Here is a 5,000-nt window from a genome sequence, read left to right as displayed (position 1 = left end):
TGTGAGCAACTTCAGTAGTTGCCAATGGGAAAATGCATTGAAAACAACAAAGTAGCTAATGTAGTAAGCCACTTTGGTTTTGAGAAATGCACCCCTGGAGAGATGAGGTGATTTAAGGTGATAAAGAACTCGGTAACACTTTACTTTACGGATCGCTAATAAGGTGTTAATTTCATAGTAATTTCTCAGTAATTTCAGTCTAATTTTATGGTAATAACTGCTTGTTATTAGTAATAACAGCAAAATAACCATATGGTTTCCAGTGCAATTACACTATAATTTCTCATTAATAACAGCAAAAATAACCATACAGTTTCCAGTGCAATTATGCTGTAGTTTCTAGTTAATAGTAGGCTAATGGAAACAGCTACTGTGTCATCATAGTAGTTAGGTGGTAGGTATGCCAGTAACTAAACGGTATCAGCCGAAGTAGTTTCATACTAATTAGGCTACATCAGGGCCGTAATGTGCAATATTTCCTCTTCCTATGTTATTGCATAGAAACGACCACCCAAGCATCCTTGTATTATTTCTGCTTAATTACCTTGTAAACAATTGAGTAGTTATATGGAAATAAGATAGAATCAGGGCCGTAAAATGCATTATCACCTATTCCACTCAATTTTATGGAAATTACATATTTTCATGGTCTTAAAATGTCTTATTTCTTATTTCCACTCAATTACTTAGTTATTATCATTTTTAATAGGCCTACAATAGACTAGCCTACTATGAAGTGATTCAAGTACACAGACAAACACATTGTGTGCAAAACTTTGTTTATTTTTCCAATCAGTTATGAGATTCATGTTCACTGATGTGAGGTTGTCAATCTGCCACCATCCAGAGGAAGTCCTGTGAACACAAACAAACAAACAGAGAAGTCAACTGCAAGACCGGTTTCACCACGTTTATTTTTTTATGTTATCAATTCACCATCGCTAAATTTGCTTCTGAAATGCAGTACCATGTTAAATGCACGTTGTAAATCTTCCTCAGGCTGACATCGTTGCTGATTTACAAAGGCAAACTCTAGCTAGCACCTAGCTTCAGTCATTGAAAACATGGTGGGCAGAGCTAGCTAGAACTAGTGGTTTCCATGTACCTCTGTAGGCTATGCCATTTCAGCACAAACACGGCTGATAAGACGTGTTTGCAATGTATACAGTTAAAATCCTTCAATGCTCAGAGACAAAATGAAAGCAGGTTAAAGCTAGAACTACATTAAAAGTTCGTTGTCAGGAAGCTTACCTTGCCTGGCTCTGCTGCACTGAAGTTGAACTAGCTCGCGGTGGCGGCGAGTCCTGTTGTTGCTAGGCAACGAAAGTTTGGTTACTGCAGAACAGGAGCGTCCCAATCAGTATACTTCTGTACTTCAAGCACACTCGTTCTAGTTGTACGCTGCCCGCTCTGCTTGCAGTATGGCTCAGAGACGCTGACGTTGTTTAATTGAGTACACTGACACACAAGGGTGGAGTTTGAGACGTACCACACAGTGCTTTCGCACGCAGGCAGCAACCAGGGTAACTTTCAAGGTGAGCTAAAATGGTCTTGATGTTGATTTCATCCACCTTCAATCGTCGAATTACTTTAGCCTTATGCAAACATGTTTTATGAGTTAGTGTTAGGTTTATGTTTGTTCTGGAAATGAAACGGCATACAGAAGTACCTTTACAATGGAAACCACTAGCTAGCTCTGCCCACCATGTTTTCAATGACTGAAGCTAGGTGCTAGCTAGAGTTTGCCTTTGTAAATCAGCAATGATGTCAGCCTGAGGAAGATTTACAACGTGCATTTAACATGGTACTGCATTTCAGAAGCAAATTTAGCGATGGTGAATTGATAACATTAAAAAATAAACGTGGTGAAACCGGTCTTGCAGTTGACTTCTCTGTTTGTTTGTGTTCACAGGACTTCCTCTGGATGGTGGCAGATTGACAACTTCACATCAGTGAACATGAATCTCATAACTGATTGGAAAAATAAAGTTTTGCACACAATGTGTTTGTCTGTGTACTTGAATCACTTCATAGTAGGCTAGTCTATATTGTATTAAAAATGATAATAACTAAGTAATTGAGTGGAAATAAGAAATAAGACATTTTAAGACCATGAAAATATGTAATGTTGCTCTCTGCTCTCCAAGGTGTTGAACGTGTGAGCCATGTGGAACTGTTGTTCAGTAACACAAAATGCAATGCTAATTCAACACTGTTCTGAGAATAAACAGTATGGTCCCAATCACAGTTGCAGTTACAGTAGTGTTAATTGAGCTGTTTGAGTGTTGAATTAAAAGAGTTGAATTTAAAACAGTTTTAGAACATACACGAACAGTACAGTAACACTCAAAAAGTTGCAGTTATTAGGCGCAGGGGCTCAAGACGCCACACCATTACGCCAGAGATTCTATAAGTATAGAGATGTGCCAACATAATAGGTTTCTATGGGCACCTAACGCGACCAGGTTCCGGTCTGCCTAAAGGGCCGTGTCATAATGCTCCTACAATGAATAGAACAGTCCTTAGGTCTGCCTAAGGGGGGCCATAATAGAACCAGGAAACAATGGGCCAATGGAACCTCTCTCTCTCTACGCTCTCTGATTACGCCAGCAACCCGGGTTCGAGTTCATCTGGAGGTCCTTTACCGATCCCCAAAAGGTTTCTCCAACATCTGGCCTAATGTTCCTAGTTGCTTCCCCTTTGACATGCATTTGTGGGTGTTGTCTGACACGCGGGCCGTTTCGGTATGTTTCGCCTGCTGACCTAGTGCTGTGTGAGCTCTCCCCACGTGTTGACGATTCAGCAATGCTACCGAGACCACGGGGGCTTTTGTGTCCCGTCCCATTGTGCTGTAGGCTTTTGGGAGAGCCAAAAAATCTATAGTTAGCTGGAAACCAGGAGAGAACTGCTGGTGTCGTTCATTCTAGCCCCAAACCATTCATGGTTTCCACCTGATGAACCAACCTGTAACCTGTCCTGACACCGCTAAAGGTTTAGGTTTGGTTGACTAGGCAGAGAAACCTCCACAATCACCAATTTTGTGTTTACGACACACTAGCATGTGGTTAAAGCGCGCACAAACCTCCAGGGTTGCTAGTCACCAGTTTCTATGGTAATAGGGGGTATATCATTCCAGAGTCCATTATAAGCCATTAGCTTGGAAGTAAAAGTGGAAGCCCATTGAAATACACACTTCTTGAGTTCCACTTCCACAAATTCAATAGTTGTTTATTCATCTATTGTGTCTGGTCTGAGTTATTTGGTGTGGGTTAAGCTCCAAGGCTGTGAGCGTTGTGAAGTTATCCCTTGATGGCTTAGGGACTTCACCTTGATTTTGGCCTGGGCACAGAACAACCACATTTTGCCTTCTTCTCTCTCTCTCTCTCTCTCTCTCTCTCTCTCTCTCTCTCTCTCTCTCTCTCTCTCTCTCTCTCTCTGTTCGCATATAACATATGTCTGATGATGTTCAGTGATGTGTGTAAAAGAGGTAGCCTATGTTGCGTTTATATCTTAAACACTATTGCTGTACTTATCCATTGAGAAACCAAGATAAAACTGTTTGATGATAAATATTTAAAAATCCATGCTAATTTTCAGTGAGAGGGGTAAAACAAACTGTGCAACCAAACAGCAAAGAAGTTGAGGAGAGAGAGACAGAGAGAGAGGGGGGGGAGAGAGAGAGAGAGACAGAGAGAGACAGAGAGAAAAAACACGCCTGTTCCCTGATGCCTGATGTTGCGTGTCTGGGCTGTGTGCAGCCAGCAACAGGCCCTGGGGGGAGGCAGACTAGGGGGCTTAAACCAACACCGCCACCAGCGCTGGAGCCCCCGGAATAAAGGCCCAACGCCCGAGAATAAAAGCCAGCGAGTGTTTCCCACATGCCAGCTAGCCTCCAGTGGCCCGCTCTGTTTACACTGCGCGCACAAAGAGCGCTATAGTCCCTTCCCAATACATCTTTTATAGGAGCATTCTGTGGCTGAATGTACAGCCGGGGCCTGCGCCGGTCTGAATAAGCCCCCGTGAATATTGCCAAGACCTGCCCCGCTTTGTTCGGCATTATGCTCCCCACAATGGCTATAACACTTTGGAAGTAATTTTAAAAAGGGGATCAAAATAGTGGTACTTTTAAGGCTTTTGTTTCTCTCTCTCGCACACACACACACCCGCCCTGCATTCTCTCTCTCTCCCTCTCTCTCGCCGGCCGCCTGTGTCTATGTGTGTCACTCCCTCTCTCTCTCCCTTTTTTCCCACTGTGTCTCTCTCTATCCCCCCCATTCTCATGCGTCCCTCATTCAGCCACCTCCATTATACCGGCAAATTAAATAAAGCACTCCAGAGGCTAAGAGGCTGCGCTGGGCTCGGGCCGCCCCGAGTCTGCAGAAACACAGCTACAGGCTACAGGCTACAGGCTACAGGCACAGGCTACAGCCAGGCGAGGCGAGGCGAGGCGGGGAAGAGGCGCTTATACGATGCGGGTAGGAGGCTCAACCATCTCACCACTCCTCGTCTTGTGCTTCCATCTCTTATTCCGCTTATTGCATCTCTTCCTCCTGTTCTTCTTCCCTCGGTCCGCTCCTCTACTTCCTCTTCTTCCTCCTCCATCTCTTCCTCTCGCTTCTTTCTTCTGTCTGCACTATTTCCCTTCTGTATCTCTTCCCACGTCTTGTGGTCTTATACCTCTTCATCGTACTCTTCCTCTATCACTTCTTCCGTCTGTCTGAGGACCTCAGTGTGTCTGTCTGTCGGTGTCTCTCCTTTCCGGCGTCACTCTTTTCGGGCATCGCAAGCCTCCTTAAGAGGCCGAGGGAGACGTGGGAAACGACCAGCGGAGCTGCAGGTACACAGCTTTAAGCTTTTAGCTTCACTCAGACAGAGAGCGGGAGAATTGGGGGAGAGTGGAGGAGAAGTGTGTGTGTGTGTGTGTGTGTGTGTGTGTGTGTGTGTGTGTGTGTGTGTGTGTGTGTGTGTGTGTGTGTGTGTGTGTGTGTGTGTGTGTGTGT

General features: G+C 44.3%; 1 long non-coding RNA gene across 1 annotated transcript; it reads right to left on the bottom strand.

The window, feature by feature from the left end:
• Positions 1-758: 758 nt before the first annotated feature.
• LOC134460330 (uncharacterized) lies at positions 759-1,332 on the bottom strand. The gene is made up of 2 exons (XR_010037062.1): positions 1,252-1,332; positions 759-855 (listed from the first exon to the last, which is right to left on the bottom strand). It is a non-coding gene; the product is annotated as an uncharacterized LOC134460330 (long non-coding RNA).
• Positions 1,333-5,000: the final 3,668 nt, after the last annotated feature.

The sequence above is a fragment of the Engraulis encrasicolus genome, chromosome 12, assembly GCF_034702125.1.
Source record: "Engraulis encrasicolus isolate BLACKSEA-1 chromosome 12, IST_EnEncr_1.0, whole genome shotgun sequence".
NCBI lineage: Eukaryota > Metazoa > Chordata > Actinopteri > Clupeiformes > Engraulidae > Engraulis > Engraulis encrasicolus.
The sequence above is the reverse complement of the archived record's forward strand: the minus strand, read 5'-3'. Positions and strand labels throughout refer to the sequence as shown.